This window comes from Macaca fascicularis, chromosome 3, assembly GCF_037993035.2.
Source record: "Macaca fascicularis isolate 582-1 chromosome 3, T2T-MFA8v1.1".
NCBI classification, from domain to species: Eukaryota; Metazoa; Chordata; class Mammalia; order Primates; family Cercopithecidae; genus Macaca; species Macaca fascicularis.
Genome location: NC_088377.1, coordinates 58,099,426 through 58,125,634, shown reverse-complemented (window position 1 = coordinate 58,125,634; position 26,209 = coordinate 58,099,426). Strand labels below are relative to the sequence as shown.

The following is a 26,209-nucleotide window of genomic DNA, read 5'->3' as shown; positions in this document are numbered from 1 at the left end:
CCTTCTCATATCTAAAGAGTTTTGGGAGGTATTAAAGGAGTAAAAGGGTAAAGCCTAATCATTTGGTACTAGCCTTATGGCTGCTAAGACTAAAGGAAAAGCTATATAGAAAACACTCAACATGCATTCAATAAATGGTAAATCTAATAATAATTGGTTTATCATACTTATTAATGTTGATTAATTGCATAACTTCCTATGAACAACAGCTTGTCTTTCAAACTAGTCAATATCATTTTTATTTTTATTTTTTGAGATGGAGTTTCCCTCTTGTTGCCCAGGCTGGAATGCAGTGGTGCGATCTCAGCTCACTGCAACCTCTACCTTCTGGGTTCAAGTGATTCTCCTGCCTTAGCCTCCTGAGTACCTGGGACTACAGGCACGCATCACCACGCGTGGCTAATTTTGTATTTTTAGTAGAGATGGGGTTTCACCATGTTGGTCAGGCTGGTCTCAAACACCTGGCCTCAGGTGAGCCACCCACCTCAGCCTCCCAAAGTGCTGGGATTACAGGCATGAGCCACTGCGCCCAGCCGCCAAAATCATCCATAAAGTCTAGGGCCTACTGTATAGCAGTAGACACCATTCTCACTCTTACAAGGTACAGGGATACACTGTTCCAAACAACAGCATATGGAAACAGCGAGGCAGATGCCACCATCCAATGATCAGGGCTTAAGAACAAGTGACACTGAGCAGGCTTCTCTTCCCAGTCCCTGCAGTGTGATTCTGGACTTTATAAGATACTGAGTTGTGCTCTGGCCTGTGCTCAAAGACAATCCAGACACAAGTGCTCCCTCAAGATGCTTACAATTGAGTTAAGGAGATGAGATATGTTTAAAAATTACAGGAAGGCGTACTTTGGGAGGCCAAGGCAGGTGGATCACCTGAGATCAGGAGTTCGAGACCAGCCTGGCCAACATGGTGAAACCCCGTCTCTTCTAAAAAAAAAAATAGCCAGGTGTGGTGGCGGGTGCCTGTAATCCCAGCTGCTCGGGAGGCTGAGGCAGGAGAATCGCTTGAACTTGGGAGGCGGAGGTTGCAGTGAGGCGAGATCGCACCACTGCATTCCAGCCTGGGCGACAAAAGCAAAACTCCACCTAAAAAATAAATAAATAAAAATAAATTATAATATTTAATATTATAAGGTAAATGAAGCTAATGGCCCCCCCATCCCCACAAAAAAATAATGGCCATGGAGGAAGAGTGCTGTGAGGAGTCGCAGAGAGAGAGAAATTGTTTTGGCTGGGAGCATTCAAGGAAAAAGTTGTTAAGTTATGCAGAAGATTTGGACATGAGCTCTCACTATTCTAGAATACATAAGCACACCAAAAAACACCTAAGTGAAAAATTGTATCTACTTAGATGACAGTATCATGAGCACCAACATTTCAGTCTAGGAAACTGGGAAGATGCCACTGATTTATTTTTATTTTATTTTATGTTTCAGATGGAATCTCGCTCAGCCACCCAGGCTGGAGTACAGTGGCGTGACCTCAGCTCACAGCAACCTCCACTTCCTGGGTTCAAATAATTCTCCTGCCCCAGCCTCCCAAGTAGCTGGGACTACAGGCGCCTGCCACCATACCCAGCTAATTTTTGTATTTTTAGTGGAGACAGTGTTTTGCTATGTTGTCCCTGCTGGTCTCGAACTCCTGGCCTCAAGTGATCCCCCTATCTCTGCCTCCTAAAGTGCTAGGATTACAGGTGTGAGCCACCACACTCGGCCAGATACAATTGATCTAAAAAGAGAAAAAGAAGAAAAAAGGAAGAACAAGTTGATGAGTTTCTCTGAGGACAGGTTGAGGGGGCCAGAGGACATTCTGGGTTAGGCATCTGAACCACGACAATGGTCTGGAGGGGAGAAAACAGGGCAGAGGTGTCAGGGACTGTGTGACGAGAGATGGCGTCCTAACATGGAGAAACCTCATCTCTATTAAGAACAAAAACTAGCTGGGCATGGTGGCAGGCACCTGTAATCCCAGCCAGTCAGTGGGGCTGAGGCAGGAGAATCACATGCACCTGGTGGTGCGGAAGTTACAGTGAACTGAGATTGTGCCACTGTACTCAAGCTTGGGCACGAGACTCTGATGGCCATGAGAGGGTGACAGTTCCAGGAAACGCAGGGAAGAAGACTTAGAACCACACTTTGTGGAACACATGTAGTTAGGAGACAGGAAGAAGGGCTAGTGAGCAATCATGGCTCACTGCAGCCTCCACCTCCCGGGCTCAAGCAATCCTCCTGCCTCAGCCTCCTGAGCAGCTAGAACTAGGGGCATGCACCACCATGCCCAGCTAATTTCTTTTATTTTGTAGAGGGCTGGATAGAGAATGTAGAAGGAAGAAGGGCTGGAGAAGCCATGCTCAAGGCAGTACAGATGGGCCTCCAAGGAGGAACTGCAGTTCTCAAATCCGAGAGCCCAAGAGCATCATCTGGAGGTGTTGAAAACCGAGTCCAACACTTTACAGGATAATGCTCCTATGACGCCAGTTCCGAAGCATTATCCTGTAAAGTGTTTGGCAGAGTTTCTGGAAGAAAGATATGTGCATTCATTTTATAAATATTTAAAGGAGTCTCTGTGGGTGAGAAGGACAGAGTCCCTGTCCTCAAAAAGCTACTCAACTTCCTGGGTCAGGAAAGTCAAATGCATTAGAGAAAATGAGAGCTGAGAATGGCCCGTTGATCTAGACAAACAGGAGGCCTCCGATGGTACCAGTGGGAAAAAAAGAAATCCCTCCAGATTCAGCTGTCTCCTGCAGGGACAGGGTCAACACAGAGAGAACTGGATGAGGACATCTCAAGAAGGACTTCCAGAAAGCCCGGCTCTGGTGGAACATATTTGAGACTGCCTAAGAGCATTAGGGTGTTGAGATTTGAAAATGGAGAGAAACTGAAGTTGAGATGGGGTGCAAGAGCCCAAATTCACCTTAAAGAGAATGAGTCTATAAATTAACCAAGTAAAACCAGGTCCCCAGGCCCCCATAGAAGCACACAAATCCCCAACCTGACACTGGTTAGAAAGTCACCCCCTTAGCCAGGCATGGAGGCTCATTCCTATAATCCCAGCACTTTGGGAGGCCTAGGCAAACAGGTCACTTGAACTCAGGAGTTCGAGGCCAGCCTAGCCACATGGTGCGACCCTATCTCTACTAAAAATACAAAAATTAGCCAGGCGTGGTGGCACATGTCTGTAATCCCAGTTACTCGAGAGGCTGGGGTAGAAGAATCGCTTGAACCCAGGAGGCGGGGGTTGCAGTGGGCTGAGATTGTGCCATTGCACTCCAGTCTGGGCGACAGAGAGAGACTCTCTCAAAAAAGGAAAAAAAAGAAAGTCACTCCCTCACCTAAGATCCTTTATCATCCTTAACAGATTAAACCATTTTAGGATGTTATAAAAACACTAAGAAAAACATCTTACTTTCTCTTTTTCCTCACGAACACACTCAGAGAAGAAAAGAGAAACTCATTTCTGCAAAAATAAATGTTTACCTTCTGCAAAAATAAATGCAGAAACTCATTTTGACAAAAATAAATGTTATAAAATCCAATAAAAAATTGGCCAAGTGCCATTTGGGAACCCTTGTGTTTTTTAAGATTTTGATAAACAGCATTTGAGGAGGTTGAGGGGGAGAAGCGAACACTGCTTGTGATCAGGAAGGACTGGAGAGGGAGGTATGCACACCTGCTCCTTAACAATAAAACAAACACATGTCATCCAGGCTTATGGAGCATAAATTGACGAAAATAAAGCTATGAAACAGTAAGAACTAAAGCAAAGAACATTACAGAATTCTGTCTCAATCCTGCACTTTCAGTGATATGACAGAATAAACTATTGGCACCATCCCTGGTCTCAGAGCCCTGCTCAGGAGCAAGTATTGACCTAGTAGACTTGAAATTGCCCCTATACACTTTATAAAATTAATCAGGAGGCCGGGCGCAATGGCTCACGCCTGTAATCCCAGCACCTTGGGAGGCCGAGGTGGGTGGATCACCTGAGGTCAGGAGTTCAAGACCAGCCTGGCCAACATGGTGAAACCCCGTCTCTACTAAAAATTAGCCTGGCTTGGTGGCACACGCCTGTAATCTCAGCTATTCAGGAGCCTGAGGTGAGAGAATCGCTTGAACCTGGGAGGTGGAGGTTGCCGTGAGCCAAGATCATGCCACTGCACTATAGCCTGGGCAATAGAGTGAGACTCTGTCTCAAAAAAAAAAAAAAAAAAAATCAGGAAAGAAGGGAGGGGGAAATTAAAATAAACCAAGCATGCAGCACATTCAGCATTAATCATTAGTCTCTGATCTGTTTTGTCATAGTTTCTTGGTGCCTGTTGTACTAGAATGCCTAGCACAATAGACCCTGTTACAAGATTACAGTCCCCCTTAACTGTTCTATTGATAACAACTTGAACATTATAAAACATTAAGTTTTCCCTTTGAGATATTCTTTCATGTCCTCCATACCAATGAAACTGCTGACATCAGCTGGTCTGAAGGACTCCACAAGAAGCTGCCTCACCAAAGAATGCAGTTTCCACATCTTGATAATGTCATCCCCTTTACCCTGATCAATGAATGACCTTGATTCTCCAGCCTCTCACCTTCCATGATCCCCTTCAAATCCCCAGCCCAGAAATCCTCGGGGAGGTGGATTTGAGGATCTTTTCCTGTCTCCTCACTTGGCTACCCTATGATCATGAAACTCTTTCTCTGTTGCAAACCCTGCTGTCTCAGCGTAATTGGTCTGTTACTGCACAGTGGACATATGAACCTGGTGGTCCTAAAACAGACTCAGCTCCACCTGCTTCCAGAACCAATGCAAAAGTCTCAGTGCTTGGGATTTTTTATGTGTGCTTGGGAAGTGGCCACCCAGTCCAGGATTAGGCCAAGTCTGCGCATCCACAATGGTGGGCAACCTGACCTCTCAACCCTCATACAGTTATTAAGCCTTGATGATGAGACTTACTGAATATTTCAATTGCCCTTCGAAGTATGGAGATTTGGGAGAATCTGTGTAAGCTTAGATGAGTGAGTGTTCCTCTACCTTCAATCTGCATTGGAATCACCGGTAAGTCTGAGGTGGCCCAATAACTTGTATTTCTTACAAGCTTCAAATGGGAAGCTGCTGCATCAGCTGGTCTGCTAAGTGCCTATTGGGTGGCTCTGGCTTAGCATTTACCCCCCTGCCTAACTCAATCTGGGATGAACTAGACCCCGAATGTGGGCCAGAGCTTACCCCAACTGAGCTGACATTCCAGAATCGCAGTGTTGCCCTGTTCATCTCCACTTTCCCCACTGCCTAGGACCTACTTGTCCTGCCTCATCTAAAAGATTGAACCCTCTGGAAGTGACCTTGGCCTACATGGTGAGGGTTGGCCATGCCATTTCCAAAATTGGAATCTTTTTAAATATATATATATATATATTTTTTTTTTTAAATGTGTGTGTGTGTATGTGTGTGAGTTTATATATATGTATGTGTATATATGTATATATGCATATATATACACACACACACAGTATATATATAAAATACATATAAATAAGTAAATAAATAAATAAATATATACATACATACACACACATATACGGAGACAGAGACAGGGTCTGGCCTTGTTGCCCAGGCTGGAGTGAAGTGGTGCAATCATGGCTCACTACAGCCTCAACCTCCCGAGCTCAAGCGATCCTCCTGCCTCACCCTCCTGAGTACCTGGAACTACCAGCACACACCACCATGCCCAGCTAATTTATTTTATTTTGTATAGATGAGGTCTCACTATGTTACCCAGGCTGGTTTCAAACTCCTGGCCTCAAGCAATCCCCCCACTTTGGCCTCCCAAAGCTCTGGAATTATGGGTGTGAGCCACCAAGCTTGGCTCCAAAACTGGGATTCTGATGGCTGGCCACTTCTGCGTGGGGCAATCTCACAATCGGGTCAGTCCCTGGACAAGGATCCCATATGGTCCTGCCTTCTGCTTTCACTCCCTGTTCCTACTACCACTGTTACTAATGCCACAATTCTATCAACACTCCTTCTGACACCATCAACCCCCATTGCCACCACTGCCACGTTTATCACCAACACCTCTCCCTGCCAGCAACTGCTGAGGTTTGGGCACGCTGCTCACTGTGAATACATGGGTTGTGACAGCTGGGGACGAGAAAATAGCACATATGGCACATTCCAATTAAGAAACAAAATAGAATGGAAATGCCTGCCAGTATTCCCAGAGTGAGAATCACTGGGGACCTTATGAAAATGTAGGTTCCAAGGCTCCTTTCTCGGTATCCCTAATTCAGTGGGCCTTAGTGGAACTGGACAGCACCCCCAGGTCATTCTCATGCAAACCCCAAACATCTCAAAAGCACTGGTTCACTTTTTTCATTGTTTTTACCATGTTTAAAATGTTTTGACCTTTTTACAATATACAATTCACTGGCATTAAGTACATTCACAATGTTGTGCAACTATCACCACTATCTATAACTTTTTCATCACCCCAAACATAAACCCCATACCTACTGAGCAGCTGCTCCCCGTCTCCCCTTTCCCAACCCCTGGTGACCACTAACATGCTTTCTGTCCCTATAAATTTGCCTAATACACATAGTTCATGAAAATGGAGTCATAAAATATGTGGTCTTTTATGTCTGTTAGTTTTGAAAGTGCAGAAGAAGAAGTGATTTTATGTTGTGTGTAATTTTGTTTTGTTTTGAAAGAGGGTCTCATTCTGTCACTCAGGCTGGAATGCAGTGGCCAGATCATAGCTCACTGCAGCTTCCAACTCCTGGGCTCAAGTGATTCTCCTGCCTCAGCTTCCCGGGTAGCTGGGACTACAAGGATGCACCACCATGTCTGGCGAATTTTGTTATTTATTTTTTGAAGGGACAGGGTTTTACCATGTTGCTGAGGCTGGTCTTGAACTCTGGGCTCAAGTGATGCTACTGCCTTGGCGTCCCAAAGTGCTGGGATTACAGGCATGAGCCACCATGCCCAGCCTGAGTGTGTGAATTTAAAATCCTTGACCTTGTTGAAAGTCTGATTCATATTCTGTGGCCATGGGGTCCTTCCAACCCCCATGTTGGTAACTGGTGGACTGGAGGCTTGCCCCTAAAACCCAGTCTGGTCAGCTGGTCTGTCCCTCCCCTGGGTTCCTCCTAGGCCACCTTCTCCCTGGGCACATCTCTGCTCCTAGCTTGTTCAATGGGTTTCCAAGGCTACCTCTGTCTGGAAGCATCTGGTGAGACACTTAGATAAGACTCCTCATCCTGATAGGACTTGAGTTCCTGAGCTCTTCCAGACTGGATGTGGAGAGAATCCAGTCCCTGCGTGGTGTCCACACTCTGGGCCCTCCCAGATGCCAGCCTTTCTCTCCACCCCGATGGAAACGTCCAGCTCTCTATGCTTAGGGACTTATGACAGAGATCACAGTGAAAAAAATGGTCTTCAACACAGAGTTTAGCATAGATGTTAGTCAGGACACTTGACATTTCTGCATCATCTCTTTTTTTTCTTTTTTTCTGAGAGATTTCAATATTTTATATATGTAAGAATTAACTTCGATACCCTAGACAGAACATAAAACACAGACTGAAAACACTTGGGTATTAGCTACTTGGGAAGCTGAGGTGGGAGCCCAGCTTGAGGCAGAGGTTGCAGTGAGCGGCGATTGTACCACTGCACTCCAGCCTGGGTGACAGAGTAAGATGCCATCTCAAAAAAAACAAAAAACAAAAAACACCTGGAAATGCAGGTGTGCCTGGGAATAAATTTATGCCTGAAATAACCAATCAGCTAAATGTATAAAAGCAGCCATACAATAACGAATCAGCTAAATGTATAAAAGCAGCCATACAAAGACCATTTTAAAATATTTTAAAAATATTATTAGACAAAGTTTTAAAGTTTTATCTTTAAAAATGAACAAAAGATGGTGGAGCGGGGAGAAACTAGGTTGCATATCCCGCTTATGCAGCATAGGGGTTTCTTATCTGTCCAATGGAAATAGCAAATCCCAGAAATGAACGCTGGGTTTTGTGGGACCTGAAATTTATACAATTTGGGGCATTCTCTTTGAGAAACATTTTAAAAGCTTACTTTTCTAAGTTTACCAAAAATGCATGACATGTAAACACACAGCAAGGGGTCATCAGATGACCTCGAAGGGCACCCGTGCAAGGGAGGGGCCCGATGTGTAAACTTTGTTAGTTTCTCACTGAGAATACTAACTGGGGAGGCAGATTTCACCAATGCCAGAGTTCCTTTTCTGCTGACAATCACTATTTTTCAAACATTTCAAATACTATGCTTGTCTGTATCTATAATGAAATATTTATATCCCCAAATTGCTAACCAAGCTGACTAAAAATGTCAGCTAATCAGGAAACACTCCAGAACACTAGTCAGCCAAATTAGATCTCCTCTGGTAATTGAACCAGTGAATGGGCTGTCTTGGAAACTTGTAACATTCCACAACATTTGTCTTCATACTTACTGAGTCCTTATTAGGAGCCACAAGCTGTTGGCCTACAGCAACTCCTTCATACCTCTTAAAGACTCTGTGAGATAAGGGCATGATCAACCCCACTTTACAGATGAGAAAATGGGAAGCACAGAGAGCATGCTATGCTCTGAATGTCTGTGTTCCCTCAAAATTCATACATTAAATGCCAATCAATGCCTCCATGGGGTGGTATTAAGAGGGCAAGTGTTTGGGAGGTGATTAGGTCACGAGGACTCTACCCTCATGAATGGGTTGAGTGTCCTTACAAAAGGGGCCCCAGGGAGCTGGTTCACCACTTACTACACATGGAAACACACAGACATCTATGAGGAGTAGGCCCTCACCAGACACTGACTTTGGACTTCCCAGGCCCCTGAATTGTGAGCAATAAATTTCATTGTTTGTAAATTACCAAGTCTAAGGCATTTCTTTTTAACTTCGTTATTTTTGATTTTTATGGATACATAATAGTTAAGGTATTATTTCTTTATTTTACTTTTTCTTTTTTTTTTTTTAGAAAAATAGTCTCCCTCTGTCAGCCCGGCTACAGTACAACAGAATGATCATAGCTCTCACTGTGGCTTCCAACCCATGGATTCAAACGATCCTTCTGCCTCAGCCCCCCAAGTAGCTGGGACTGCAGGCATGCACCACGATGCCTTATTTTTATTTTATTTTATTTTATTTTATTTTATTTTATTTTATTTTATTTTAGTAGACATGGGGTCTTATTATGTTGCTCAGGCTGCTCTCAAACTCCTGGCTTCAAGTGATCTTCCAACCTCAGCATCCCAAAGTGCTGGGATTATAAGCATGAGCCATAATACCCAGCCTAAGGTACTTATTACAGCAGTTCCCAAATGGACTAAGACAGAGGGCCAGCAACTTTCCCAAGGTCACACCACTTGTAAGTGACATGCCTACACACATCACCACTCTACCTCTGATTCCTGTGAATGTGATGTTGTGAAATCTGAAATTGTTTGTCTGCTAATACAAAGCTGCTGTGGCCTGGCCTGGGCTTGTCCTGAGAGTTGGCTCCCTCTGGTAGCTTGGAAGCACCCACACCTCTGATTATAGACTAATTATCAGTGTATACAGCCTTATTCCACTGCACAGGGTTGCATGAGGACCAATGCGAGTGCAAAGCACCAGTATGATGATCCCATTTTCTTCTGAATCTGCAGCCATCAGCACCAGTTTCAGAGAGGGAAGATAAAGGATTAGGGCTGTAACCATGAGTGGAAAGTTGGCCAGGCTGCAGGATGGGAGCAGCAGGCTCTGGACTTGAGGCAGGCGCCTACTTTTTCTAGGCTGCCTTCTGCTCACTGTGGTCGATACTCCACAGAGAAGAGACCTAAGGGCTGATTAAGAGGTTTCAAAAGACTGGGCAGCCAGGGAACCTTTTGGGCTTCCAACTCTTCTGAACAATACAGTGAAGCTCTGAAGAAGCCTGAGGGATACAGGAGCCACATATCTGGTAGATATACACACACCCTACCCCAGCTTTGCCACTATGGCATGGGCCCATCTGTCTCTGAAATCCTGGGCTTGAAGAATAGCCATGGTGAGGAAGCAAGCATGTAAAACGGCAGGATGAAATAACCCAGGAGGTGGCTGCACTGCATATTTTATTCTCTGAGCATCTCTCAGCTTTGCAGACTTAAATAATGCACTTGCTGACTATGGGCTAGAGCAAAAATGAGGCAAGAGTGAGAAGAAACTTCAGGAAGAATGAGAGAGATTAAAGAGGGAAGCTTTTGCTATGTATGAAAGCATTTTGAGGGCGATTCCATAGTGAGATCAAAGCAAGGACAAAAGAAAGCAACAGACGAAAAGAAAAGCAAAGAGATGTGAGGTGCAAAACACCAAAGTGTTAAACTAAATATATCACACTGAGTTGTGCATTCATGAGAGGCACTTTGTAAAGGAAAGCCATCTCAGCTTCCAATTCCTTTGTTAAGAAATTCCTCTCTACTGCTTCTTCCATTTAAATTTTACCTTTTCGAAAATAAATATGAGTAGCCCAAACCTACAAGGAAACATCATAGTACGCATAGGCTATAAGCTATCTAGGTGAGAGCTCCAAGTTGTCTCCCCCATTTAAAAGAGCATTCCCCTATCTTACCCCATCAAAGGCATTTGAAAGTCTGGCATTTGCAGATGATTCTAATAATAACACATGAATTTCAGCAATCAAATTTGTCTACAGGCTGGGGTGTGTTTTTTTTTTCATTATGTTCTTATTTACGGTGATACTGATTCCAAATGCTCTGAAGCTGGCAAATCTCTTCCTTGAAATAGCAAAAATCACAGTCATTAAAGAGAGAGCAAAACAGAACGTGAAGCCCTGGGGAAAACAGGGTCACACCTTGGTGCTCGGTCACTTCTTCCTCAAGTTTTCTTTAAATGCGTTTGGCAGCCAGGAATGGAATAACTGAAGTGAGGCATCCCGCCACTTCACCCTTCTCTAGCATTTTGGGGTGCTCCATATTCAGGACCCTGAAATTTCCAAGATCAAAGGCAGTGTGAATCTTACGTGCAAACGAAATGCTCATGTCTGCTTATAGGAATTGTCCATGTTAAGTTATCAATGTATCATACGAATATTCTATCAATAACAGCTCTTACTAGCATCCAAAAGGGCTGCAGAGCCTAACATGTTTCTTCTAGCTAGCGGAGACTATCGAGCTTATATATAACACCAGAGCAGATGTGGACTGGAATGGCATTGTAGAACATTCCGGCTGAACAGCAGCTCTGCTAATACCAAACTACCTGACATTCCCACACTTCTCAACCATCTGGGCTAAAGGGCCAATGTACCAAAGCCAATTTCTTAGTTGTGACAGTATTCTGGAGTTTTGCAAGACATTACCACTGGGAGGAACTAAGCGAAGGCTACATGGAATTTCCTGTTCATCTTTGCAACTTTCTGTGAACCTATAATTAGTTTGAACTAAAAAGGGTTTCGTTGTTGTTGTTCTTGTTTTTAAAAGCCAGTTAGTGGCTGAAGCTTTAGCTGGGGTTCTCACACTATCGCTTGTGTAAAGATACATACTCTCCTCATTCTTTCCTCCCTGGGGCCTAAAAAACACAAAGAGAAATGTAAATGCACAACCTAGTTAGGATTACAGACCCACACAGCAAATGCTGTCACACTGCTATGATCTGGTTGGGGGCAAAAACAAGTATTATTTCTGATTAGGAAGACTCTTTACAGGCAGGGGGGAAGGCAGGTGATGTTCAAATAAAGAGAGCCTGGCCAAGCATGGAGCTGTGTGATAACAAGTTGTCTCTCGGCTATTTCACTCAGAGCCTCAGCAACACAGGAAGAATGTTATCTCTTGGAAACACAAGACTTCTCCCATCTCTGCAATTATAAACCAAGAAGAAAAGCAAACAATGCCAGTGTGACTTCTTCTCCAAAATTCCTTTTGGAAGTGCATAGGGTATAACTTTCCACTCCAAAAAGTTTTCAGCCATCTTGCTTTCAACCTTTGAATACAACCAACCAAGACAAGATGTTGATCAGATATGCCTGTCATACAGGGAAGTATTAGTGACAAGATGTACAACCGTCCAAATCATCAAGAAACTCAAATGATGGTGATAGGAGATAGGCAATTTCTGACGCCTAAACCAATATAACTATAGCATTCAAGCCAAAATATGTACAACATGAAATCCTAAAGTTTCTAGAACAATGCCAGAAGAAGTGAAGAAAAAAAAATCTCTGCACATGTGCAACTGAAATTAACCTATTTAACAATTACTGTAATTTAGCTGTGGGCTAGATCCTGGGATTACAGCACAGAGCAAGCTATCGGTCTCACCATCAAGTGTCTTACCACTTAAGAGATAGGCAGATAAATGAAGGCAATTCAGTATGGTTTCCCAGTGTGGATGACATGCAAGTTGAATACTGATGAATGAACTGGAGCTAGCAAATCAAATAATGTCATAAGCACACTCAACAGTACTCTTTATGACACTGTTAGGACTTGCACTATGTGCCTTGCAAGTATTACCTCTAAACCTCACAATGAAAACCCTGCATGAAAGCTACTATTACCCTAACTTAAACAAGGTCAGAAAAGTTAAGTGCCTTGGCCAAGACCACATAGCTAAAGTTTGAGCCGGGATTCATTCCTCTCTTTCCTCTCCATGCTACTGATTTAAACAGCAGTCCTCATCCATTTTGGCACCAGGAACCACTTTGGTGGAAGATCATTTTTCCATGGACAGAGCAGATGGATGGTTTCAGGATGATTCAAGTGCATTACATTTATTGTGCACTTTACTTCTATTATTATTACATTGTAATATATAATGAAATAATTCTACAACTCATGATCATGTAGAATCAGTGGGAGCACTGAGCTTGTTTTCCTACAATTAGATGATCCCAGCTGGGGGTGCTGGAACACAGTGACAGGTCATAAGGCATTAGATTCGCATAAGAAGCATGCAACCTAGATTCCTCATATGTGCAGTTTACAATAGGGTTCACACTTCTATAAGAATTTAATGCCACTGCTGATCTGACGGGGGGGAGCTCAGGTGGTAACGCTAGCAATGGGGAGTGGCTGTAAATACAGATGAAGCTTTGCTCCCTTACCAGCCTCTCACCTCCTGCTGGGCGGCGTAGTCCCTAACAAGCCATGGACCAGTTTATGGCCCGGGGGTTGGGAACCGCTGCTTTACAACAAAGAAGGTAACAAGGTAAGTTAAAAAAGTAAAATATTAATAAGACATATAAGAGTATTGAGGGCCAGGCGTGGTGGCTCACGACTGTAATCCCAGCACTTTGGGAGGCCAAGGTGGGTGGATCATCTGAGGTCAGGAGTTCAAGACCAGCCCGGCCAACATGGTGAATCACCATCTGTACTAAAACTATTAAAATTAGCCAGGTATGGTGGCGGGCACCTGAATCCCAGTTACTTGGGAGGCTGAGGCAGGAGAATCGCTTGCACCTGGGAGGTGGAGATTGCAGTGAGGCAAGATCGCATCACTGCGCTCCAGCTAAGGCAAGAGAGCAAGAACTGTCTCAGGAAAAAAAAAAAAGAAAAAAAAAAGAAAAAGAAAACAAAAAGAGTATTAAGGCCATTAATTGTAAAAACAAAGAAGCTTCTCATAGTAGTTTAAGGAAAACTTGACGGCTAAGGTTACAACTCACCTGTTTTAAAGGCACAGTAAATTTCCATAGGATGTTGGAACTTGGCAAATCCAAAAAGTGAAGTCCATCCCCTTCCCAAACCTGTGATTCTTAATTCTTAGCATATTCCATTCTTAATGAGAAGCACGAATACTCATCTTGTCACCTAAGCAGGGACCCTGGGGATCTTCTTTGACTCCTGCCTCCTCCTTATAATTGGTTATATGTGATTCAGCTTCAGTATTTCCAAATATTAAATAATTCAGCAGATAAAAACAGTGAATTTCAGATCACTGGTTAAAGGACTTACTATTAAATTGAGATAACCGTATTTTGGGACAGAGTCTCTATGTTAAAAATTCTTACACCTTATATAAAAATATTTCCTGTCTGGAATTTATTTTGGAAAGAAACATTTACCCATAAAAATGGTTGTCAATATTCGTACAGCCTAAGCATAATGAATCACATTCTTAAGACTTTGGTATCAAAAAGAAAAGACTGATGGATTTGACTAAATAATGTAAAATTTATACTTGCCAAAAAAGACTATGAATGAATTAAAGTGAGAAGCACAAGTTGAGAGAAATGCTTGCAAAGTGATGTAAAAAAGCTTTGTTTAATATATAAAAAGTTCTTGATATACACCATGGAATACTACGGAGCCATAAAAGAATGAATTCATGTCTTGCAAGGACACAGATGAAGCTGGAAACCATCATTCTCAGCAAAGTAACACAGTAACAGAAAACCAAACACCGCATGCTCTCACTCATAAGGGAGAGTTGAACAATGAGAACACATGGACACAGAGAGGGGAGCATTACACACTGGGGCCTGTGAGGGGGTGGGGGACAAGGGGAGGGAGAGCATTAGGACAAATACCTAATGCATGCAGGGCTTGAAACCTAGATGACGGGTTGATGGGTGCAGCAAGCCACCATGGCACATGTATACCTGTGTAACAAACCTGCACGTTCTGCACATGTATCCCAGAACTTAAAGTAAAATAAAATAAAAAGTGCTTGTAAGTCAATAAGACAAAGATAAATACTCCAATAAAAAAGGGATAAAGGAGTCATCAATAGGCAAATCTCTAAAAAACATATAGTTAAACACATGAAAAAGTATTCATCATCAATACTATTTTTTAAAATGCAGATTTAAAAATGTAATGCCATTTCCCCTGCATCAGAACAAGATGACCAAGATAAATAAGATTCAGTGTTGGTAAGAATACAGTGAAAAAAAGTCTTTCATACACTCTTCATGTGATAGTATCGCATACCTGGAAGACAGTTTATCAATTTATATTAAACATTCTCAAAGATGAACTTTCAGAATAAGATGATGAATTTAACTCATTAATCAGAGACCACTACTCAAAATTCACTAAAAAACTACAGTAAAAGGATTTCTAAAATAAACAAACAACAACAACAAAAACCATAACCTTCCAAAGCCAGAAGAAATGCAAGACAAGACAACAGCCATGAAATCGAGGAAGCCTGAATGCAGATTCAGAAGGTTAACCAAATGACTGATGTATAACAGATGATCCCAAGCCAACAATGCCCAAAACTGAGAAACCAACTCGATATATACCAGAGGACACTCAAGAGGCAATGGAACCGGCAGCACCAGGTGCCTTTGGAACTGGGGGTAAAATGGACAGACCAAAATAAGGAAGGCCAGCACAAAGGTTATTTGAAAAGAAACTGATCGCTAAATTCCCACTCCCACCGGTTTTTTTTTTTTTTGAGTTGGAATCTCACGCTGTCACCCAGGCTGGAGTGCAGTGGTGCAATCTCAGCTCACTGCAACCTCCACCTCCCGGGCTCAAGCAATTCTGCTGTCTCAGCCTCCTGAGTAACTGGGATTATGGGTGTGCACCACCACAGAGCTTTTTTTTTTTTTTTTGTATTTTTAGTGTAGACGGGGTTTCATCATGTTGGCCAGGCTGGTCTCAAATGCCTGATCTCAAGTGATCCTCCCACCTCAGCCTCCCAAAGTGCTGGGATTACAGGCTTGAGCCACCACATCTAGCCTCCACTCCCACTTCTTGTTTCAGCCCACACAAATCACTCCACTGTCAAATCAAGTACGTCCAACTCACGTACGCAATGTCTGACCAGCTTTTTAAAAATTGTGATACAATGGACATAACCAGAAATTTACTATTTTAATCATTTTAAGTATACAGTTCAGTGACATTAGGTACATACACATTATTGTGCAGACATAATCTATTTCCACAACTTTTTTCATCTTCTCAAACATATCCCATACTCTTAAGCGATAACTCCTCATTCCCCCTCCACCCAGCTCCTGGCTGTCTAATCACTATTTAAGAGATAATCACAAACAGAAAAGACTCACCAGATACTTAAGGAAAGCCTCCAACATGGAAGATAGAAACTAAACATCAATGAGAAAAATGTAAGTTGTAGAGATAGACTATGCAGGGAGAAAAACTTAAAACAAAAAATATTATTAACATCCTCCAGGGATAAGAAAACATATTGCTTCCAATAAAAAAGGACAATATGTTATAAAAGGAGCTTTCAGAGAATAAAAATGATCACTTGGAAGTAAAACTATGATAGCAGAAATATAAAAAATGGATAGAAGGGCAGAATAAAAAAACTGAAGTGAGAATAAAGAAAACAGAGCAAAAATATCAGATAGAGAAATATACCAGAGAAAAATAAGAAAATTAGAGGTTCGGGCCGGGCGCGGTGGCTCAAGCCTGTAATCCCAGCACTTTGGGAGGCCGAGACGGGCGGATCACAAGGTCAGGAGATCGAGACCATCCTGGCTAACACGGTGAAACTCCGTCTCTACTAAAAAATACAAAAACCTAGCCGGGCGAGGTGGCGGGCGCCTGTAGTCCCAGCTACTCAGGAGGCTGAGGCAGGAGAATGGCGTGAACCTGGGAGGCGGAGCTTGCAGTGAGCTGAGATCCGGCCACTGCACTCCAGGCTGGGCGACAAAGCAAGACTCTGTCTCAACAACAAAAAAAAAAAAAAAAAAAAAAAAGAAAATTAGAGGTTCAATTATTAGAGGCCTCAAACTAGAATAATAAAAGATGCTGAAAGAGAGAACAGAAAAAATGAGGAGGAATTATCAATTAAAAGTCCAAGAAATTTCCAAAGATAGATAGACAATAGATTTCAGATTGAAGCCACTAAATGCCCCATCCAATCAATGCAAACTGACCCATATCAAGACTCATCATTGTAAAATTTAAAACTATGGTGACAAGATAAAGATTCTACAGGCTTCCAGAAAGGAAAAAAGAACATGCAAAAGATCAGGAATCAGAATGTCTTTGGTTCTTCCAAAACAATAACAACAACAACAACAACAAAGATAGACAATAATGAAGTAAAACCATCAAAATTCTGAAAGAAGGTAACATCTAACTCAATGACACCATCATTCACCTAGAAGATGAGGCTAAAGCCATCTTTAGAGGCATGAGTGAGCTCGAAAGATTTTCTCTTTCTTGCAGTCTCTCTTAAGAAGCTTCCAGTTGTTGTGTTTCACCAAAAAAAGGAACATAAACCAAGAGAAAAGCACAGGAGACAGCACAGAAGAGGGTCTGGGAATCTGGAAGAAGACGGTAAAGGGAGATCCAAGATAACAACAACACACAGCCACAGAGGCCGACCCCCATAACAGGGCAGTGTGACTTCAGACAGATGCATTGAGAGTTGTCATTTCTAACACTGCTTCTGCAAACGTACCTCATCTTAAGCTGAGGATGAATTGCCTGAATGAGTATAGCACCCATTCTTATCTATAATTGGATGTTCTGACTACAGGCTTTCTGCCTGCTGCCTGGATCAGCAGAAGACATTCATTGTATCATATCTCATATTTTTCAAGACATGTTCTGCTTTGACCTGCTCCTGAGGACAGGCAGTAGGTCTTGATAAGATCAGAAGCAGAAAATACAGAGAAGCCCATTCCATCTGTCCAGATTTTTGCCTTAAGTCCAGTACCTGGTCTACACAATAGCCTACTATGGCAAGTCCCATGTTTCCTGAGCTCACTCATGACTTAGCTGTCTTCTCCAGAAGAGGCTTTTGTAAACCCTTAGGAAGGTACATGGGTGAATGTTCTCATACTTGACATGGTAGGAGAAGAGGTATTTATTAATAAATACATTTTGAGGAGGTAATTAAGCGAGAAAAATAAATAGAAAATATTCAGATGGAAAGAAAGAAGTAAAATTATCATTATTTGAAGATAACATGATATTCTATAAGAAAGCTCTATAAAATCTACAAAAAAACCTATTGGAGCTAATAATAAAGTTCAACAAAGTTAAAGGATACAAGATGAACATACAAAAATAAGTTGTATTTCTATACAATAACAATAAACAACCCAAAAAGAAATTAAGAAAACAATTCAATTTATAATAGTATTAAAAAGAATAAAACATTAAGGAATAAATTTAACCAAGGAAGTGTAAAATGTGTATACTGAAAACTAAAAAACATTGTTGAAAGAGATTAGAGACCTAAATAAATAGAAAGACATCTATGTTCATGGATTGGAAGCATTAATATTATCAAGATGACAATACTCTCCAAATTGATTTACACATATAATACAATCCCTAAAAAAATTCTGACATCTACTTCTCAGAGAAATGTTCAAGCTGGTCTTAAAATTAATATGTAAATGCAAGGGACCCAGAATAGACACAACAATCTTGAAAAAAGAACAAGGTGGGAGGTCTCACACTTCCTACTTTTAAAATTTACTATAAAGAAAAAGTTATCAAGACAGTGTGATTGTGCCATAAGCACAGATGCATAAATCAAAGAAATAGGATTGAGAATCCCAAAATAACTCCTCATATTTACAGTCAGTTGACTTTAGACAAGGGTGCCATAACCATTCAATGAGGAAAAATTGGTCTCTTGAACAAATGCTCATGGGATAACTATATATGTAAAAAATAAAAATAGAAAGAATTTGGATCCCTACCTCAAACCATATCCAAAAATGAGCTCACAATGGATATAAACCTATATGGAAGTGCTAGGCCTATAAAACGCTTAGAAGAAAACAAAGGTTCAAATCTTTGTGACTTTGGATTAGGCAACAGTTTCTTAGATATGACACCAAAAGCTCAAACACCCAAAGGAAAAAAAGATAAACTGAACTTTCTAAAAATTAAAAACTTTTGTGCATCCAAGGACATTATCAAGAATGTGAAAAGACAACCCACAGAATGGGAGAAAATATTTGCAAGTATATTTGCAAAAAATAGTTGCAGAATATTTGATAAAGATGAGTATTCAGAATAGATAAAGAATAATTAATTATAAGCCAATAATTTTACAAGTCAAATAATCAATTTTAAAATGGTCAAACTAGTTGAATAGATGTTTCTCCAAAGAAGACAGACTAATGAAAAATAAGCACATGAAAAGATGCTCAAAATAATTAGTCATTAGGGAAATGCAAATCAAAACTACAAGATACCACCTTATACCCACTAGATTGACCATAATTTAAAAAAAGTAAAAAGTGTTGTCAAGGGGCCGGGCGCAGTGGCTCAAGCCTGTAATCTCTGCACTTTGGGAGGCCGAGACGAGTGGATCACGAGGTCAGGAGATCGAGACCATCCTGGCTAACATGGTGAAACCCCATCTCTACTAAAAAATACAAAAAACTAGCCGGGCGTGGTAGCAGGCGCCTGTAGTCCCAGCTACTCGGGAGGCTGAGGCAGGAGAATGGCGTAAACCCAGAAGGCAGAGCTTGCAGTGAGCTGAGATCCGGCCACTGCACTCCAGCCTGGGCGACAGAGCGAGACTCCATCTCAAAAAAAAAAAAAAAAAAAAAAAGTGTTGTCAAGGATGTGGAGAAATTGGAACCCTCATATATTAATGGTGATCATGTAAAATAGTGTGGCTCATGTGAAAAACAGTCTGGCTGTGGAAAACAATTTGACAGTTTCTCAAAAAGTTAAGCACAGAATTATCATATAACCCAGCAATTCTACTCCTAGATATGTACCCAAGAAAACTGAAAACATGTCCAAATAAAAATGTATACATGAATGTTTATAGCCCTATTATTCTTAATAGCCCCAAAGTAGAAACAACCCAAATGTCCACCAACTGATAAACTAATAAACAGATAAATAGAATGTGCTACATCTATACTCAAATATTATTCAGTCATAAAAAGAACAAAGTACTTATATATGCTGCAACATGGTTGAACCTTGAAAACATTATGCTCAGTGAAAGAAGCCAGCAAAAAAGGCCACATGTTGTAGATTTCATTTATTATCAAATGTCCAGAAAAGGCAAATTTATCATAACAGAAAATACATTAATATTTGGCAAGGAATGGAGTAAGGGTAGGATTGCAACAGGCTACTCCCAGGTTCAGGGTTTATTTTGCAGGTGATGACAATGTTCTGGAATTAGGTAGTGGTGATAGGTGCAAATCATTTGAATATACTGAAAATCGCTGAATTGTATACTTTATTTTCTTTTTTTGGTGTTTTTTTTTTTTTTTTTTGAGACAGAGTCTTGCTGTGATGCCCAGGCTCGAGTGCAATGGTGTGATCTCAGCTCAGCGCAACCTCCGCCTCCCAGGTTCAAGCAATTCCCCTGCCCCAGCCTCCAGAGTAGCTGGGACTACAGGCACGCGCCATCACACCCGACTAATTTGTGTATTTTTAGTAGAGACAGGGTTTCACCATATTAGCCAGGCTGGTCTCGAACTCCTGACCTCAAGTGATCCACCCGCCTCGGCCTCCCAAAGTGCTGGGATTACAGGTGTGAGTCACAGTGCCTGGTCTATTTTATTTTTATAGTATATTTGATGGTGTATGAATTACATCTCAATCAGAAGTGAGGAAAAATAAAGAATGGCTATGCATGAACCAGTAATGGAGTGTGTCAAATATTATGACTGTGATACCTCTGTGCACCCGAATTCCTCCATCCCAGTCACCCAAACAAAGATCAAGGCAAACACTGCAAGTTCATCATTGGACCAATGGAGCTACAAAGATGCAGGGTAGCCATCTGGGAGACAGAGGCCTTATAGGTTTGAAGCTCAGGGAAGAGGATAAATCGTTCTGGGCTTCAGTGGTAGATCCCACTGGACAATTCCAATGGGAAACTGTCAGAACATACACAATGGAGGAGACTGCCCAGTGTGTCCTGATGCTGAGAATCACGAGTAATCCCAGCTTAAGAAGGGAGAGGGCCGAGTGATATGGTTTGTCCCGTCCACATCTCATGTTGAAATGTGATCCCTAATATTGAAGGTGGGGCCTGGTGGGTCATGGCAGTGGATCCCTCCTCAAAGTCTTGGTGCCATTCTTATGGGATTCAATGAGTTCTCACTCTTAGTTCCCATGAAATCGGATTGTTAAAAAGAGCCTGGCACCTCCTCCCCTCTCTCTCTCTCCACTTGTCGCTCATCATGTGACCTCACCAACTCCCCTTCCACTTCAACTATGCGTGGAAGCTCCTGAAACCCTCACCAGAAGCAGATGCTGGCATCATGCTTCTTGTACAGTCTACAGAACCATGAGTGAAATAAATTACTTTCCGTTATAAATTACCTAGCCGTAAGTATTCTTTGTAGAAAGACAAATGGACTAAGAAACCAAGGAAGAGAAGAACAGCTGCAAAAAGAAGATTAGGGGAGAATCAGCAGAGAGTAATGTCGGGGCACCAGAAGGAGTGATACACGATCAAGGAAGCTGCTTGACAATATCAGATGGTGCCAAAAGATCTGGGCAGCAAAATGCCCACTGGACTTGGTAAGCAGTGATTTCTGGCAAATGTTGCCTGAGTGATTTCAGCTGGATGTACAGAGTACAAAGAATTGCATCTTACTTGGGCTTAACATAGGGCAATGTCAATATTCAAACTGAGTGAAACAAATGACTTAAAATAAAAACAAAATTCCCTGACAAAGGAAAATCTGCAGTCTCATCTTGTCTGCTTCTCCAGAGTGCCCTGGCTTTGTACACCCATTCCCTGAGCCCATCTTGACCACAGCTTAGTGAATCTGAGAATAGAGCAATCTGCCCTCATTAAAATGATGTTTGCAGAGCTTTTTTAATAATAATAAAAAAAAAGGGCACAGATTATGCTTTACCCTTCGGGGGAAAAAGCAGAACATTAACTTCTTTATACTATTGATCTTAACTATGCAAAATGTGCATTAAAGAGGGTAAGGGCATGGGCGAATGAGCAGTTGCTTCTGGTTAGTCTCTTCAGTATTTATTTTTTTCCAATTATATTTGCTTTTTGATACATTTGAATTTTCCAACAAAGAGCATGCATTTCTTTTAAGATCAGAAAACAAAACTGTGAGGCTGGGAGAAAAAACGTTTTAATCAAATGTGAACTAGCAAGCAGGAACAACAATATTAATGTAAGAAGAACTAAATCCAGGGCAAAAAAACAAACAAACAAACAAAAAAAACAAAAAAACAGGGTATGCTTCTAAGATAAAGAGAGCATTACATAATGGTAACAACCATCGCTATTAATGAAGCCATGCAGATACAAATCTGTAGTTGCCAAGAAACTGACAACAAGATACCAGAAAACAAATATTAGGAACACAGGAAGGAAGAGTCATTATAAAAGGAGATTTTAAAACACCATTGTCAAAAAGACTTAAAAAAAATAAACTCATAGCCTACCAGAATACACAAAATTGATGTCTGGCAGGAATTCAATTCCATGATTACAGTGCGTGGGGGTCTTTTTTAATAGATGCAGAACATTTACAAAACTCGATAATACCAGTTACAAAGAACATTGTAATAAAATGAAAAATATTAGATTCCTCTTCTAGTTCAAGAGAAGAGATTTCTGGCCTGGGGAAAAAACATAGAGAACAGAACCAGGAACTGAAAAGAGGGAGATCATGTTAATATCATCAACTCCTGGTCCCCTGGGTATTTGGGAGAGGAGGAAGATGATGAATGGATATTGATTTAAGGTCTGGCTGAACCAAATACCTCTTCCTCCTATTTTCTTACTCACTAAACATCTTCATGTAGACCTGAAATGTGAACCATTAAAATGGGACTCAGACAGGGCTCAAGGCATGGTTGCTTAACCCAGTGGTTCTCAAAGTGTGTTCCCCACACAAGCGACATCAGCATCAAATAGGAGCTTATAAGAAATGCAAATTTTCAGCCCTACCCCAAGCCTCCTGAAGTAGAACTTCCTCCAGGGTGGAGTCCCAGGGGGTTCTTACACTAAAACATTTGATGTTAGAGGTGTATAAATACCCCAGCTTCCTCACCCTTGGAGCAAGTTAACTCTGAGGTCTGAGTTTACACAGGCTCTTGGAATTTCCCCAGTGAAATTAAGCTGTCACCCACAGTACCAATCTTTTGGGGATGCTTTCTCTACCTATTCTTACTTCCCCAGTACCCTACTGGTGCTCTCTTCACCTCCCAAATAAACTACTTGCACTCTTGATGTGAATAAACCCATCTACTTGCAGATGTTTATTTCAGGGTCTGCTTCTGGGGGAACCCAAATGAAGATACCTACTAGTATGGTGGGAATATTTGTCCTCTCTTAATCTCATGTTAAAATGTGACCCCCAATGTTGGAGGTGAGGCCTGGTGGAAGATGTTTGGGTCATGGGGGTGCATCCCTCATTTATGGCTCAGTGCCTCCCTCATGGTAATGAGTAAGTTCTCAGGGAATCTGGGACCTCCCTCCCACTCTCTTGTTCCCTCTCTCACCATGTGACACTCACTTGCTCCCCTTCCCTTCTGCCATGACTAAAAGTTTCTGAGGCTTCACTGGAAGGCAAGCAGACGCCAAGCAGATGCTGGTGCCATGGTTCTTGTACATTCTGCAGAACTGTGAGACAAATAAAACCTCCTTTTTAAATAAATCACCCAAGGCCAGGCATGGTGACTCACACCTGTAATCCCAGCACATTGGGAGGTTGAGGCAGGACGATCATTTGAGCCCTGGAGTTTGAGACTAGCCTAAGCTGCCAAAACCCCATCTCCACAAATTTTTATATATATAAAAATTAGCCAGGCGTGATGGCACATGCCTGTGGTCCCAGCCTCTTAGGAGGCTGAGACAGGAGGATCACCTGAGCCCATGAGGTGGAGGCTGCAACAAGCTGTGATTGCACCGCTACACTCCAGCCTGGGTGACAGAGTGAGACCCTGTCTCAAAATCAATCAATCAATCAATCAATCTGTCAATCAATCAATCACTTGCCTCAGGAATTCCTTTATAGCAACACAAAATAGACTAATACACCTACTGAACCCAGTAAGTGTCTAACCCTGTACTGGAGATCCCTGCAGTCAAGGAGCTGCAGTTATGGCTGAGATTGCCTTAACCTTCCCTTCCTCCTCCTGGGCTGGGCTCTACCTAGATTTCCTCAGGAGAGGGTGCACCACTGGCAATGAGTCTTTACCCCAATCCAGCCCGATCTGTAGTTCATGCTCCTCTCTGGGTGTTCTAGCCCTGGGCTATCTCTAGTCATTTTGCCACTAGCTCACACCTGCCCTTTTCTTAGCCCTACCTGGCTTCATCATGCACTCCCTTGTTGAAAGACTTAATGAGTTTCAACCACCAGTCAGGCCCTGGGAAACAACATCTCACCTATTTCAGAGAGTCCACTGTGCAGACACACTTCAAGCTAATAAGTGTGACAGCTAGTAGCAAGGTGCTGAGATAGCACAGAACAAGGGCCTCATTATCCTAAAGGTGTATAAATACCCCAGCTCCCTTGCACTTGGAGCAAGTTAACTCTGAGGTCTGGGTTTACACTGGCTCCTGGATTTTCCCCAGTGGGATTAAGCTCTGTCACCCACAGTACCAATCTTTTTAGGATGCCTTCCTTTCACAATCTTACTTCCCCACTCAGAGTTTAGAAGAGGCTTCTCTGAGGAAATGCTTTGCTGGAGACAGCTGGGGAAATATAGAGGGAGTCCCTGCATGGGTGCATGGAAGGACTGCTGGAGCAAGATGTCTATGGTAGGTGCAGAGAAAGGCCACAGAGCAGACAGCCATGGGCATGTCAAGGAAAGAGAATTTGCTGCACGACTTAGAGGCTTCCAGGAACTGAAAGAGCCTCCTTCTCACAAGGAGACAATCATTCTCAGGTTTAGAAGAATCTATAGATAACTAATGGCCAAACGTAAGGAAATAAAACTAGGGATGTGAAAAATCCACCAAATGACCCAACTCTGTAAGCCAGAGATCCCAGAGAAGGCATACCACTGGGCCCAGGTGCATCCAAGCCCTTCAGAAGAGTGGGCCGGTTCAGAAGGGCCAGGGACATCAGCTCCCAGGCTGATTAAATAGGAGAGGCTCATTCCTGTGCTCCTCAAGATAATCCAGTTTTAAACAGGACCCGTGGCATTGCCTCCTCCTCACCATCTTCCAGACGCCGGAGCAGCTTGCAGGGTAATCCCTCTCCTACCCAGCACGATGAAAGGAAGGGGTTTAGCCTACCCCTAATCCTGTAGTTGCTCAGAAGATAAGCTTTCTTGGCCTTCAGGCACTCACTCTAGCTGGCCTTCTTTTATCTCATGAGCTTGTGGGGGTCGCTCCCAGCAGTGAGCACATTGAATTTTGCAGGTTGGGATCCAACACAAAGGCACCATTAGCAACAGCCACCCCTACTGCCCTGGATGCCATGCCTTTGTCCAACTATTAAGTATCTCCAAGGACCTCCCAGGAGTTTTGTTATTGACATGCAATATTTTCCTGTTGTACAGTTTCCATTGAGCCATCACTCCTATTAGCGCTGAATTCCAGAAGATGAGCAAACACCACTCATTTCTACGTAAGACCATTTTGGGCACGGTGGCCCAGAGGAGAATTCCAATGTAGACAAACAGTTCCTAACACAGGATGGAATTTTTTATTTTGCTTTTTGGAGAAGGACGACAAAGATGGGGCGTGGGGTGGGGAGTGGAGGAGGAATTCAGCTCTTCACTGTCATCTACTTTAGGTAACGAGAAGAGGGAAGTTCATCTAGATCCATGGCCAGTCAATGAGTCTAATGAGCCCCAGAGCAGCGGTCCTCAACCTTTTTGGCACCAGCGAGCGGCTTTGTGGAAAACAATTTTTCCATGGAACATGTGGGTCAGGGGGGATGGTTTCAGGATGAAATTGTTCCACCTCAGATCATCAGACATTAGATTCTCATAAAAAGGTTGCAACCAGCCAGGCGCAGTGGCTCATGCCTGTAATCCCAGCACTTTGGGAGGCTGAGGAGGGCAGATCACCTGAGGTCAGGAGTTCGAGACCAGCCTGACCAACACAGCAAAACCCTGTCTCTACTAAAAATACAAAAATTAGCCAGGCATGTTGGTGTGTGCCTGTAGTCCCAGCTACTCGGGAGGCTAAGGCAGGAAAATCGCTTGAACCCGAGAGGTAAAGGTTACAGTGAGCCGAGATCGTACCACTGCACTCCAGCCTGAGTGATGGAGCAAGACTCCATCTCAAAAAAAAAAAAAAAAAAGGTGGGGAGGGGGTACAACCTAGATCA

At 42.4% G+C, this 26,209-nt stretch overlaps 1 protein-coding gene across 5 annotated transcripts in view; it reads right to left on the bottom strand.

Moving 5' to 3' along the window:
• Positions 1–26,209, bottom strand: part of GALNT17 (polypeptide N-acetylgalactosaminyltransferase 17) — a 611,589-nt gene that overhangs the window by 316,693 nt on the left and 268,687 nt on the right. The window lies entirely within an intron of this gene.